Source organism: Pan troglodytes, chromosome 9 (assembly GCF_028858775.2).
Source record: "Pan troglodytes isolate AG18354 chromosome 9, NHGRI_mPanTro3-v2.0_pri, whole genome shotgun sequence".
NCBI classification, from domain to species: domain Eukaryota; kingdom Metazoa; phylum Chordata; class Mammalia; order Primates; family Hominidae; genus Pan; species Pan troglodytes.
Window position 1 is genome coordinate 37,800,359 of NC_072407.2, and position 15,892 is coordinate 37,816,250.

At 39.1% G+C, this 15,892-nt stretch overlaps 1 long non-coding RNA gene across 1 annotated transcript in view; it reads left to right on the top strand.

Annotated features, from left to right (window-relative positions):
• Positions 1 to 13,603, top strand: part of LOC107967061 (uncharacterized) — a 31,094-nt gene extending 17,491 nt beyond the window's left edge. The window contains exons 5-6 of the long non-coding RNA XR_001707236.3: positions 13,215 to 13,298; positions 13,420 to 13,603. This is a non-coding gene — a long non-coding RNA (uncharacterized LOC107967061). The remainder of the gene's footprint in view (positions 1 to 13,214; positions 13,299 to 13,419) is intronic.
• The last annotated feature ends 2,289 nt before the right edge of the window (positions 13,604 to 15,892 follow it).

Here is a 15,892-nt window from a genome sequence, read left to right on the forward strand (position 1 = left end):
TGGATCATGGGGGCAGAATTCTCATGCATGGTTTAGCACCATCCCTGTTGGTACTGTTCTCATGATAGATAGTAAGTTCTCATGAGATCTGGTTGTTTATGTAGCACCTCCCCACCTCATTCTCTCTTGCTCCTGCTGTGTAAGACAACTCCTCCCCCTTCACCTTCAGCCATGATCAGAAGCTTCCTGAGGTCTCCCCAGAAGCAGATGCCACTATGCTTCCTGTACAGCCTGCAGAACTGTGAGACAACTAAACCTCTTTTCTTTATAAATTGCCCAGTCCTAGGCATTTCTTTATAGCAATGCAAGAATGGACTAACACATGTGGTGATTGCTTGAATAATAATATGTCCTAGGTGGCACCAGAGTGTAAAGAAGGAAACAAAAACTGTACTTGGGAAGTGGAGGAATCCTTCTACAGAAGGATCAGAGGAAAGAGAACGTGAAAGGGAATGCAAATTGACACTGCTTAATGGCAGGAATGAAGGTTGATGGAGCACTGTGCTCTGCCCAATGCTAGAGACAAAGGGAGAGCAATATTAACCAAGGAAGCTTTGAGTATAGTGTCCCGCCCCTTTAGAGAAAAGTTTAGAATAGCTCCGCATACTCATATTTTGTAGTTAGTGAAGTTGAGTCTCAGAGATGCCAAGAGACATGCTTAAAGACACAAAATCAGGAAGCAGTGTGCTGGAAACACATGATGGATCCATCTCCAAAGCACCTCCTCTTCCTGTTCTACCATGCTGCTTCCTTGAAGGAAACAAGGTGAAGCTGTCCTAGGAGAAACCTATTCTCCTCAGGGAAAGGCAACAGCAAATTTGATTTGTGTAACAAAAATATATTCCATACGTAGAAATTGACAAACTGAATTTAAAATTTAGTCAAAAAGGCAAAGGACCTAGAATAGCCAAAACAATCTTCAGAAAGAAAAAGTCTGGAGGTCTTAACTTCAGGACTTAATAAAAGCTGCAGTCAGACTGGGCGCGGTGGCTCATGGCTGCAATCCCAGTACTTTGGGAGGCCAAGGCAGGTGGATCACTTGAGGTCAGGAGTTTGAGACTAGCCTGGCCAACATGGTAAAACCCTGTCTCTATTAAAAATACCTAAAGTTAGCCGGACGTGGTGGCAGTTACCTGTAGTTCCAGCTACTTGGGAGGCTGAGGCAGGAGAATCGCTTTATGTAGGCATAAACCTGGGAGGCAGAGGTTGCAGCGGGCCAAGATTGCACCTCTACACTCCAGCCTGGGTGACAGAGTGAGACTCTATCTCAAAAAAAAAAAAAAAAAAAAAAAAAAAGCTGCAATTATCAAGACAGTGTGGTATTAGTGAAATAAATGACAGATCCATGAAACAGAATGAAGAAACCTGAAATAGAATCACACGTATACGGTGAGGGTCCCAAAACCTTTTTGTATATACAGTACAGTAGAGAGAAGAAAGCTTTCTTAGGGTGCTTTAACCAACTCTATTGAGGTATAATTTATATACAATATTATGCTTTCAGTTCAATGAGTTTTGACAGGTGTATAAGCCTGTGTAACCATTATCACAATGTTCTACATTTTCAATACCCTCAGAGAATTCCTTTGTGCCTCTTTGCTGCCAGTTCCTCCCCAAGCCTCAGCCTCAAGCAACTGCTGATCTGCTGTCACTATAGATGAGTTATGCCTTTTCTAGAATGTCCTATGCCTGGACTCATACAATAGATAGTCTTTTGTGTCTAACATATTTATGATGAAATATTGGAAACATTCCCTTTGAGATTGGGAATGAGACAGGAATGTCCACTATCACTGCTTAAATTCAACATTGTACTAAATAGTCAGTGAAGTAAGGCAAGAAAATAAAATATATGGTAAAAGATATTGGAAAGAAGAAATAAAACTGTATAATTTGCAGATTATATCATTATGTATTTTGAAAACCCAAAAGAATCTACAGAAAAATGTTAGTTACTATAAGTGCATCTTCAGTTTCCTGAATATAAAATCAATATATTAAATTATATTTCTAGGCCAAGCACAGTGGCTCATGCCTGTAATCCTAGCACTTTGGGAGGCCAAGGTAGGCAGATTGCCTGAGCTCAGGAGTTCAAGATCAGCCTAGACAACATGGTGAAACCCCATCTCTACTAAAAGTACAAATAAATTAGCTGGGCATGGTGGTGCATGCCTGTAGTCCCAGCTACTCGGAGCTGAGGCACAAGAATCATTTGAACCCGGGAGGCAGCAGAGGCTGCAGTGAGCCAAGATTGCGCCACTGCACTCCAGCCTGGGAAACAGAGTGAGACTCTGTCTCAAAAAGAAAAAAATATATATTTCTATACATAAACCACACAATTAGAAAGCTGAAATTTAAAAAGGTAACATTTACAATAGCAATGAAAAATAGAACCTGGAAAGAAATCTAACAAAACTTGTGCAAGAATTATTGGAAAAAATTATAAAACCAATAAAAGGCATTTTAAAATACCTAAATAAATGAAGAGCTATAACTTTTTAACTTACTACAAATAAATTGATTTTAAAACTCCATATCATAGAAATATAAATGATCACAAATTGATCTGAACATCCAACAATAAAAATACAAATCTCAATGGATATTTTGGTAAAATTTGGCAAGCTTATTTAAATATTTGGATGAAAAAGCACTAGTCCAAAAAAACGCCAAAATACTCTTGATGAAAATGAATATGATGGGGAGAATTGCCCTACCAGATATAAATCTATAACAATTAATTCAGGGCAGTATTGTCGTAAAGATAGAAAAAAATACACTAATGCGTTAGAATAGACAGCTCAGAAAAGCAATAGGAATATATGGACAATGTAATATATGGTGAAGGTGCTATAACAGGTCAGTGAAGGAAAGGTTGAATTTTTTCAGTAAATGGCTCTGAGATCACATGAATAAAGAAAAATCAGAGGCTAGAGGAATTTTAAAAAGATACAGGACTTGTATAAAACAAACAGCAAAATGGCAGGCATAAATCCTACTGTATCCATAACTGGATTAAATATAAATGGATTAAACATTCCAATTAAAAGGCAGAGATTGGCAGAAAGGACTAAAAAACAAACAAACAGGATCCAACCATATGATGACTAAAGAGAACACTTTAGAACCAAACAAACAAATAGGTTGAAAGTAAAAGAATGGAAAGCTATACTAAGGAAAAATAACCAAAAGAGAGCTGGAGTGATTGTATTAATAACAGACAAAATGGATTTTAAGGCAAAAATTGTTCTAGAGACAAATACAATTTATAACAATTAAGGATTAATCCATTAAAAAGATAGAACTATTATAAACATGTATGCACCTAACAGCCTTAAAACCTATGAAGCAAAAACTGATAGAACTGAAAGAAGAAATGAACATTTCTACAATAATAGTTGAAGATTTCAGTACCTGACTTTCAACTCTAGACAAGACAACTAGACAGAATATTAACAAGAAATAGAAGACTTAAGCAACACACAAATCAACAAGACTTAACAGACATCTATAGAATACTCCCCCGAGAATACTAGAATACACATTCTTCTCATGAAACATTCTCCAGTATAGACCATAAAACAAATCTCAATAAATTTTAAAAGATTGAAATAATACAAAGTATGTTCTCAGACCATAATGGAATGAAATTAGAAAGCAATCATTGCATATGCAGAAGAATGAAACTAGACCCCTATTTCTCGTCATATTCAAAAATCAAATCAAAATGGATTAAAGACTTAAATCTAAGACCTTAAACTATGAAACTACTACAAGAAAACATTAGGGAAATTTGTCGGGGCAAAAAATTCTTTTTTTCTGAGACAGGGTCTCACTCTGTCACCCAGGCTGGAGTACAGTGGCATGCTCATGGCTTACTGCAACCACAACCTCCTGGGCTCAAGCGATCCTCCTGCCTCAGCCTCCCAAGTAGCTGGAGGGAGTTGATGTACTACAGACATGCATCACCACACCTGGCTAATTTGTGTACTTTTTTGGTAGAGATGGGGTTTTGCCATGTTGCCCAGGGTGGTCTCAAACTCCTGGGCTCAAGCAATGCACCTGCCTCAGCCTCCCAAAAGTCTGGGATTACAGGCATGAGCCATCACATCTGGCCATGTCTGGGCAAAAATTTCTTGAGTAATAAATATCCCATAAGCACAGGTAAGCAAAGCAAAAATGGACAAATGTGATAACATCAAGTTAAAAAGCTTCTTCACAGCAAAGGAAACAATCAATAAAGTGAAGAAACAACCTACAGATTGGGAGAAAATATTTGCAACTACCCATCCAACAGGGATTAATAACTAGCATATAGAAGGAGCTCAAACAGCTCTATAGGAAAAAAATTTAGTGATCTGATTTTTAAAATGAGCAAAAGATTTGAACAGACAGTTCTCAAAAGAAGACATACAAATGGCAAATAGGCGTATGAAAAGGTGCTCAGTATCATTGATCATCAGAGAAATGCGAATCAAAACTACAATAAGATATCATCTCACCTCAGTTAAAATGGCTTTTATCCAAAAGTCAGGCAATAAAAAAGGCTGGCGAGGATGTGGAGAAAAGGGAACACTTGTACTTTATCGGTGGGAATGTAAATTAGTACCACTATGGAGAACAATTTGGAGGTTCTTCAAAAAACTGAAAATAGAGCTACCGTATGATCCAGCAATCCCACTGCTGGGTATATACTCAAAAGAAGGGAAATCAGTGTATTGAAGATGTATCTGTACTTCCATGTTTGTTGAAACACATCACAATAGCCAGGATTTGGAAGCAACCCAAGTGTCCATGAACAGATGAATGGATAAAGAAAATGTATGTGTACATAATGGAGTACTATTCAACTATAAAAAGGAATGAGATCCTGTCATTTACAGCAACAAGGACAGAACTGGAGGTCATTATGCTAAGTGAGATAAGCAAGACAGTACTACAAACATCACGTGTTCTCACTTATTTGTGGGATCTAAAAATCAAAACAACTGGACTCACAGAGATAGAGAGTAGAAGGATGGTTACCAGAGTCTGGGAAGGGTAGTGAGAAGGTGGGGATGGGGGTGATGTGGGGATGGATATCAAGTACAAAAATAATAATAATCTAACTTTCCACATTAAGAAACTAGAAAGGGAGCAAACTAAACCCAAAACAAGCATAAGAGAGGAAATAAGAGTTATAAAATAAATAAGATAAATAGAAAAACAGTAGAGAAAAATCAAGAAAACAAAGTTATTATTTGAATGATCAACAAAGTTGGCAAACCTTTCACTAGACTAACTTGGAAACAGGAAGACTCAAATTACTACAATCAAGAATGAAAGAGAGGACATTACCATCAACCCGACACAAATAAAGATTATAAAAAGAATACTATGGGCTGGGTGCAGTGGCTCACGTCTGTAAGCCCAGCACTTTGGGAGGCCGAGGTGGGTGGATCACGAGGTCAGGAGATCGAGACCATCCTGGCTAACACGGTGAAACCCTGTCTCTACTGAAAATGCAAAAAATTAGCCACACCACTGCACTCCAGCCTGGGTGACAGAATATTATGAACTGTAGGCCAGCAAATTCCATAATTTAGATGAAATGGACAGATTTCTAGAAAGACATCACTACTGAAACTGACTGGAAAATAAATTAAAATCTGAATAGACTTATAACAGGTAAAATGATTGAATTAGCAATTTAAAAAAATTGCCAACAAAGAAGATCCCAGAACCAGATAACATAACTGGTATATTCTACCAAATGTTTACAATTGTCACCAATCCTTCATAAACCCTCCCAAAAAATAGAAGAGGAGGTAACAACTCATTCTATGAGGCCAGAATAATACTGGCCTCATAGAAAGTACCAAATTGTACCAAAACCAGAAAAAGATATCACAAGAAAACTTCAGATTAACACTGTTGTGAATATAGATGCAAAAATTCTCAATAAAATCCTAGCAAACTATACTGTGTCCATTTGAGTGATAAAAAATAAAACGCCGGCAAACTAAATCCAGGAACACATACAAGGATTATAAGCCGTTACCAAGTGGGATTTATCTCAGGATTGCAAGGTTGGTTCAATATATGAAAATCAATTAATCTAATACACTAATTAATAGAATAAAGGGCAAAATGACAAGATCATCTCAGTAGATGTGGAAAAAAGTAACCCAACAAAATCCAACACCATTTTATGCTAAAACAAAACCAAACCAAACAAAAACCACAAAACCACTTATCAAATTAGGAATAGAAGGAAACTTCCTCAACCTCATAAAGGGCATCTATGAAAACCCCAAAGCAAACACTGTGCTTAATAATGAAAGACCGAAAGCTTTTCTCAGCAGCAACAAGACAAGAATATCCACTCTCATGAATTCTACTCAATATAGCACTGGGGGTTTCAGTCAGGAAAAAGACAAGGAAAAAAAAAAGGTTTCTAGGTCAGAAAGGATGAAGTATAACTGTCTCTATTGGCAGACTACATGATCTTGTATATAGTAAATCCTGAGGAATCTACACAAAAAACAAATATAGCTATTGAGCTGGGTCAGCAAAGTGCCAGGATACAAGATCAATATACAAAAAGAAATTGTATTGCTATGTATTAGCAATAGACAATACAGAAATGAAAATAAAACAAAATGGCATCAAAATGAAATACTTAGGAATAAATTTAACAAAAGAAATATAAGACTTGTTTACTGAAAACTATAAAATGTCATTGAAATAGATTCCAGAAGATCCAAATAACTGGAATCCAATAACATGGATCCAATAACATGGATCCAATATCATCCATGAAATAAAGTAGTTATTATTAAGATGGCAATACTTCCCAAACTGATCTACAGATTCAGTACAATCTCTATCAAAATCTCAGATGGCTTCTTTAGATAAATTGACAAACTGATCTTAAAATTTATATGAAACTTCCAGGGACCTGAAATAGCCAAAATAATCTTGAAAAAGAAGAATAAAGTTGGAAACTTCACACATCCTGATTTCAAAACTTATTGGAAAGCTACAGCAATAATAAAAAAAAAAAGTGTGCTAGAATAACAGGTGCACTAAAATCTCAGAAATCACAACTAAAGAACTTATTCATGTAACCAAAAACCACCTGTACCATAAAACTATTGAAATACAAAAGTGTGTTATTGAAATAAGGACAGTTATGTAGATCATGTACTACAACTGAGAATCTAGAAAGAAACTCATACATTTTGAATTTTTAACAAAGTATAACTTTGCCAAAACAATTCAATGGAGGAAGAATAATATTTTCAACAAATCCTGCTGGGACAACTGGATATATACATGCAAAAGAATGAGGCAGGACCCTTACCACAACATATACAAAACAAAAACAAACAAACAAAACCAAAAACCTAAAAATGGATCAGTGACCCAGATATAAGTGCTAAAACCAAAACACCTTTAAAAGAAAACATAAAGGTAAATCTTCATGATCTTGGCAATGAATTCTTAGATATGACACCAAAACCATGAGCAATGAAAGAAAAATAAAAGATAAGTAGGACTTCATCAAAACTTAAAACTTTTGCACTTTAATGGACACTATGAAAAAAGTGAAACAGCTAATGTATTGGGAGAATATATTGGTCAAATATAGAGACCAAATATAGTAAAAAGAATATTTGCAAAATACCTAATAGGGGCTTGTATCCAGAATATATAAAGAACTCTTACAGGCCAGGTACAGTGGCTCATGCTTATAATCCCAGTGCTTTGGGAGGCTGAGTTGGGAGGATCATTTGAGGCCAGGAGTTTGAGGCCAGCCTGGGCAACATAGTGAGACCCCCATCCCTACAAAAAAAAATTTTAATAGCCAGGCATGGTGTGCATGCCTGCAGTCCTAGCTATTTGAGAGGCTGAGTAAGGAAGATCACTTGAGCCCAGGGCTTTTAGGTTACAGTGAGCTATCATTGTGCCACTGCACTCCAGCAGAATGAGATGAAAGAAAGAAAAGAGAAAAAAAGAAAAGGAAAAGAAATTCTCTTACAACTCCACAATAAAAAGACAACCTAGTTAAACACTGATCAAAGGAATAGACATTTCTCCAAAGGTGGCCAATGATGCTCGATATCATTAGTGACTAAGGAAATGCAAGTAAAAACATGACAAGACATAATTTCACACACTAGGGTGGCTATAGTAAAAAAGACAGATAAAAAGAGTTGATGAGGATGTGAAGAAATTGGAACACCCATATACTACTGGTAGGAATATAAAATTGTTAGTCACTTTGAGAAACAGTTTGGAAGTTCCTGAAAAATTAAATACAGAGTTAGCATATGATCCAGCAATTCTACTTCTAAATATATGCCCAAGAGAATGGAAAACATATGTTCGTACAAAAACTTGTACACAGATGTTCATAGCAGCATTATTCATAATAACCAAAAAGTGGAAGCAACTCAAATGTACATCAACTGATGAATAGATGAAAGAAAATGTAGTATAGCCATACAATGGAATATTATTTGGTAAAAAAAAAAAAAAAGAGAAAGAGAAAGAAATGAAGAACTGATACGTGCTATAACGTGGATGAGCCGGTTTTTTTTTTTTTCATGGATGAAATTTGAAAACATTATGCTAAGTGAAAGATGTCAGTCACAAAAGGCCACATATTATGTGCTTCCGTTTAAATGAAATGTCCAGAAAGGGTAGATCCCTGGAGACAGAAAGTAGTTTTGTGGTTACCAGGGGACATGGGAAGGAAGGAATCAGGGGTGACTGCTAATAGTTATGGGGTTTCTTTTTGGCGTGATAAAAATGTCCCGGGCCTGGCGGGGTGGCTCACACCTGCTATCCCAGCACTTTGGGAGACTGAGGCGGGTGAATCACCTGAGGTCAGGAGTTCGAGACCAGCCAGGCCAACATGGTGAAACTCTGTCTCTACTAAAAATACAAAAACTTAGCCGGGTGTGGTGGCAGGCACCTGTAATCCCAGCTACTCAGGAGGCTGAGGAAGGAGAATCTCTTGAACCTGGGAGACGGAGGTTGTAGTGAGACGAGGTTGAGCCATTGCACTCCAGCCTGGGCAACGAGAGCGAAACTGTCTCAAAAAAAAAAAAAAGTCTTCGAGTTAGTGGTTATGATTCCACAATTCTGTGGCTACACTAAAAACCACTGAATTGTATACTTTATAAACAAAGAAATTTGTCATTTTCTCATATACCTCACTTTCTTAGGAAAACACTTAGATAATACTTGAAAAAGGAAATACACTCACTTAGGATAATGAACACTGCCAATCTCTATATAATTACACCATATCTTCATCTATTTCACAGTCCACATGGACTGTTTATGAATCCATCAGAAGTAGGTACATCGCTATTAAATGCAAGTCCCTGTGCTTGGTACTGTCATGGCCCACTTAGCCTAAGACAACTAGGGACAAATCTGTAGTCTGAAAAGTCAGTTTTTGTTTGTTTGTTTGTTTTTTGGCTGATTGCAATAAGAAAAATCACATAGTGGAAGAATCATGGAACTTCTCGACAAATGAAGGAAGAAATAGTTAACTATAAAAGTTCTGGAAAAGATGGAGTCTTTGTAAAATTAAATGAAGGAGTGTTTTAATGTGTGTTAAGCAATGCGGTGTGAGTATAAAAGGGTTATCATCAGGTCTGGACTGAAATGGACACGGGATCATATTTCCTTGGACACTATTAAGAAAATGCCAATATTGTGTCCAGAAACCTTTATCTGAACCTCTGCGCCGGGGCAGTAAATCAAGGTCGCTTCTCTGTCTTAGTTCCCCCAGGTAAGAGTGGGATGTTTCATTGTTACTGATGTAATTTCAAACAGCAAAATTTTGAAAGTCTCCCATGTCAGAGGACAGGGTTACTCATTAAGAAAGCGGTTGTCACTCTAAGAAGGGGGTCATACGGCACCTTTCAGCAGCAGTGTGTCCTTGGGAGAAATATCCTTTGCTATTAACTTTGCGGCTGGCTTTATCTGTCTGTTATCGTAGCCTGATGAATGGCAGCGCCGATTTTTACTTTCTCAGTATTGGTGGGGTTACAAAGATTAATGAAATGTTGTTTGTGCTGGTAAAGCCCTGGAGGTAAGAAAGGCACTACTTTGATTAAGGAGGGACGAATGCAGGTTGCCCTGAAGATTCGTTTCCTCCGCCTTTTGTTGATTTTCAATGAGCTGTTTTCACAGACCTAAGTGCAGAGTGCGCATCTCTCTGTGTGACAAGGCGGGGTGGGGAGGAGGTCCTGCCTGCCCTGTCCTAGCTTTCCTGCATGAACTCTATTTGTCCTGGTGTGTGGTCCTAGTGGGGTCCTTGGCCCTTTACGTGACAGTTCTAATCACAAAGGCACACATCCAAGTGGTCTCTAATTTTTGGAAGTGGTGGGAAACATTCCTTCCTAAGGGTCCTGTCAGCTGACAAGTTGGGCTGGAGACTGGGTGACCAGGATCCCGGTGCCTGCAAGCCCAAGGGTAGCTGAAGCCGCCTGGAGTTCAGGAACCAAGCTGTTGGTAGTCTGCTCTAATATCTGGGATTGAGGGTGAAGGAGTGGCAGGGACTCTGCCAGCATTGAAGCCCCAAAGCAAGCGGGCCATTTGAAAGAGAGGTAAACCCGCTGCAGAAAGAGAAACCGGGTATTGAGGCTGCTCATCGCTCGCAACCCGGGAGGTTGGCTGAGTCAACCCAGCGCAGCAGAAGCAAAGCGCAGGCTAAGGCTGCAGTTGGGCTCACAGCCCCAGCTGATGGGTTGAGAGAAAAATCTGGCCTGGAATTCACTACTTCTCCAAACAAAAAACCCTGGCAGGTTTATGGCCCAATGGGAAAACCTGGAATGGCTTTCAGGGAATTGCAGAGACTAGGTCAGCAGGAACTCAGACTAGATCTGGGATCTGGTCCCCAGCCCCACACTGCCTCCTCAGGAGCTTCCAAATGTCCTGAATTTGCTGGAACCAGAGCTTACATGGCTGCTGTTATCACTATTATTAGTCTGTTCTTTTATCACTCTGTGTAATTGTTATGGAAGGTGACAGTTACCTTCTATAACATATCATGTGAGGCTTGGGTCCACAGACATCCTGATCGATATATTCATTGTGACCCCGTCTTGTGACTTCTAAAACAGTCAAGCACATGGCCAAACGTGACCTGTACCCCTAAAACTTGCCTTGATTGAATCATTAAAATATATTTTTTCTCTTACCAACAAAAGAAAAGGAAAAAAAAAAGCCCTCTGAATTTGTAGGAATCCTCTGACTTGGTCTAAATGCCACTAACATAAGTGCTATGTGGATACAAAGGAAGTAACTGAGGAATATTCCTCGGGAAAAGTTGGCTTAGAAGGTTCCTGGGTCCCTGCTGGGGTCAGGATCAGTTCGGCCCTCTTTGGGGTCCTACACTCAGATATATTCATTCTCTCCTCTGTGTCTGTCTGTTGCTCTAGTGCCTGATGTACATGTTAATTTATTTGTATTGGGTCTCACAAACTCGATTAAAAAAAAAATCCAAAACCTGAAGATTGTTCTTGGTAATTTGACTAGACAGGAGGAGAATAAGCAGGTGCTTTGTAATCTGTGTAAAATGTGAGTGCCAAAGTTCAGAGAGGTCAGTCCACCTAGGGAGAAGTAGTTGTTATGGTAGATTCACAGGATCCATATGGGTCAGGGGAAAATCAAGATGGAGCAGGTGGCCGGGTGTCGTGGCTCAAGCCTGTAATCCCAGCACTTTGGGAGGCTGAGGCAGGATGGCTTGAGCCCAGTAATTTGAGACAACAGTCTGGGCAACAAAGCAAGACCTCGTCCCCTCAAGTCCCCCAAAAAAATTAAAAAGAAAAGATGGAGCACTAGGCTTGGCACAAAGCCATGATGGTAACATGGTGACAACAGCAGTGGTGATACTCAGAGCTGCCATTTATCTAGCATTTATCATGTGCCAGGGTTGGTTGTAAATGGCAGTAGAAGGCAGAGCCAGAAATCTACAGGTTCCAAGGAATGATATACACCCAGTTTCTAGCAGTCTTCCTTTTCTTCTTTCCCAAACGAGGGAAAATGATGACCTCTATCTTTGCCTTATGTGTTAGCTGTATACGACTCTGATAACAACAATAATGGTAGTGATAATAAAGTAGTATAAAATGAAAGTAATAATGTAAACATGCCCCTATATACTGCCTAATTATAGTAATATATAATTATATAGTAATATATACTTGTAATATAACTAATATCTACAGTAGATAATTACCCTCTGTAGATATTTAACAAATCTTCATCTGTTGCAAGTCATTCAACAAGTACTTATTGAGTGCTAGTAAATACATGATTTTCTGCTATCCGAGATCAAGCGATAAACAGTCACAGTCCCTGCCCTTATGTATTTTTGTTGTTTTGTTGCTGTTTTTCCATAAGGAGAGGTATTATGTTTTGTGTATAGAGCGGTTCAGACAATCATAATGCTTGATTCCAAATCAGAAGACCCAGATGCTAGTTTTTGGTTTGATAGCCAGTCACTTTAATTTCTTAGTGTCATCTACACTACATCATGAACAAATAAGGCATTAGACTAGATTTTTACGAGCTCTGCCAGCTGTAACATTTCATTATTTGGTTTAGAGTCTGCGACATCCAGTGTTGGGAGGGCAATTTGGCTGACTGGATATAAAAGGGCAGGCTTTAGTTTTGCCTACAACTTCACCATTATTTGGTCTATCAAGTCTTTTTCATCTTGTTTAATGGTAGTCAAATCTTCAGAAACCTGGCTTTTTATATCTAAACTAATATAAAAATGATAATGGTAAGAAATCTAATTTAGTTATCTTTTTTTTTCTGGAAAAGGAAACCATCAACAACAACAACAACAACACACACACACACACACACACACACACTCACACCCCCACATGATTGCTTGTTTGCTTAGGGAGGAATCAGAGCTTCAAAAGTGAGCTGATTCCAGCCACCAGCTGTCATCGTATGAGGAGCTCTTGTGAGTTGATCACCCATGAAAGAGATAAGTTATCCTTCCTCTTCACTAATCTACATCTGTAGTATATTCAATACTTACCCATCTTTTATCCTTTACCGTGTGGTTTTCCATGGCTTCATGAAATGCTTTAGCCAGACAGGTCAAGGTTTAAAGTTGGTTTTCTTTGTTTTGTTTCGTTTTGTTTGCAATGAAAGTTAATTGCTAATTGAAAGTTAATTGATTTTTCTAGGAATGAGCCTCTAAACATGGCCACAGCTCAGTGATACTGACCAACCAAACATCCCTTTGCTGGACCTATGCAAACATGAAACAGGTAAAGAGAAGTGAGTATGTGGCATTCATCAGAGAAATAAGACCAATGCGAATTTTGTAAGCAGTATACAGGCTTGTCGAACATGATTACTTGGAAAATTACTAACTAAACCTTTTTTTAGCCTTTTCACATTCAGTTAAGATTTCATGAAGAGTTGTAAGAGAAAAGCTTTTCCAGACCCAGCCATGAGTACTCTGCTTTACTCAGAAGAACCACAAACTTTGAACAGCTTGATAATCTAGCATTTCTGAAACTTTTCTTTGCATGTGTGTCACTGAGGTATCTTATTAAAGCACATATTCTAATTCTTTGGTCTGAGATGGGGACTAAGATTCTGCATTTCTAACAACTTCCAAGTGATGCTAATGTGTTCCTGATGCTGGGACCCTATTTTAAGCAGCAAAGGTCTTGTTGGAATCAACCCAACCAATGGAAGGCAAACAATCACAATTCTTGACTGTGAGTTTCGGACAATGACTGTCTATGTTCAGATGGAATTTTATGAAGCTAAACGTTACCTTTGGCCTGTATAGTGAGTATACTACAACTCAAGTGGAGGCGTGTGTGTTCATATTTTCTCTCAAAAACAAAGCTGAAAAGCCAATGGGCACATGGGCAGCAAGGAGAAGGATGCTAGAAGAAAATCTTATTGCAAAAAGGTGGAGATCAATAATCTGCAGCTATTTCTTTTTCTTTCTTTCTTTCTTTTTTTTTCTTTTTGAGATAAGGTTTCACTCTGTCACCTAGACTGGAGTGCACTGGCGCAATCATCACTCACCACAGCCTCGAACTCCTGGGCTCAAGTGATCCTCTTACTTCACCCTCCCAAGTATCTGGACTACAGGCTTCATGAAATACTTTAGCCAGACAGGTCAGGGTTTAAAGGTGCGCCACTACAGGCAAGCACCACTATACCCAGCTAATTAAAAATTTTTTTTTTAAAGAGACACAGGTCTCACTTTGTGCCCAGGCTGGTCTCAAACTCCTGGCCTCAAGCAATCCTCCTACCTCGGCCTCCCAAAGTGCTAGGATTACAGGCATGAGCCATGGCCCCTAGCCCTATTTCTAATGTATGAATAACCTGTTCTCAAGTTATCTTAAGAAATAAAGTATTTCTTTTTTGAAATAAATAAAAAGTAGCTATACAGACCACATTAAAATGAATTACTTTCACTTGAATTAATGGTAGGAAAATTTAGGATAACAAATAAATAAGGAACAATCAGAAAAGAGCTATTTCTCTTGAAGATGGGATTCACTCATTCAACAATTTATTGAGCCCTTTGCAAAGGGGCCAGGTGCTGTGCTGGGTGCTGGAGATACAGAGGCAGCCCCCTCTGTCAAAGCCTCACATTCATTTGGGGGATAGCGACTCAAAACAATTCTTAAAATGAATTAAACTGTGATCTCTGAGGGAGAAATGGATCATTTTGAGAACATTTGAACTGGAGCGTTTGACTTGATTGGGATGTGAAGGAAGGCCTCCCCAAGAAAGTGATGTTTGAGGTGAGAGCTGAGGGATGCTGGAATTAAGCAGGGGTGTTATGAGGCACAGAAGGTTAGAAGGAGCTTGGGCCATGTGTGGGGTCGTCCAAATATCCTACACATAGTCTCCCCTGATCTGGGGCCTGACAGAGCGAGTCTTGGCATAATTAATGCTGATGCTGGAGACTGCCCAGCCTGGTGTCACCCATAGAAACAGACACACTCCATGTGGTCCTTGTGGGCCACTGTGCACTGGGGAGCTATCCAGCCTACTCCTTACTTCCACTCCCCCGAATCTTGTCCTTAAGCTGTGGCCTATGAGACATACCTGCTTTTTAAATTCATTTTTCTTATAAGTAACATATTATATAGATTGTATTATGATGATAAAATGATACTTTGAACACATTCTCTTATATTATGTTTAAGAAATGAGCTCCCCAGTTTTTGCTGACTTCCAACCAGGTTTGGGAAACTCTACTCCATGTGGAATGGGCAGGAGTTTGGAGAGTGTGGAATCGGTTAAATCTCTGTGGCCCTTGACAGACTTTGTCCAGGAACACATTTGGTGTTCAGAATAGTGAGCAGCACTCACTGAGGCTCAGAGAAATGAGCTTGCCCAATGTCATGGCGACTGGTGAATAGTGATAAACCTAGCACTGGGTACTCATTTTTCCAGGTACTTAACATCTCATTATCTCAAGTGTCCTGCTTGGCTTTGCTGTCTCAGAAGCTCCCCCAAGCCTGTCACCTTCTGAATTCCCCTTACACCCAGCCTGTGGATCCAGAGGGGGCTTTTTCATGCCTAACGTGTTACCGAAACACAAGGGGTTCGGCTTAGGTCCTGCTGCTCACGGCACAGAAAGCCAATCACTGACCCCACAATTATTGCCAAAGAAGTAGGCTTTAATTGGGTGCTGCAGCTGAGGAGATGGGAGGTCAGCCTCAAATCATCTCCCTGGGAGAGGAGTCTCAAATTCATCTCCCTGACCAGCTAAAATTAGGGGTTTATACAGCAGGGAAGGAATGTAACTGTGTGAGAAAACAGGAACTCGGGAAGGGTCAGGAAGCAATCATGATGAATGAGGGGCCTGGAGTTTCTAGTCTGG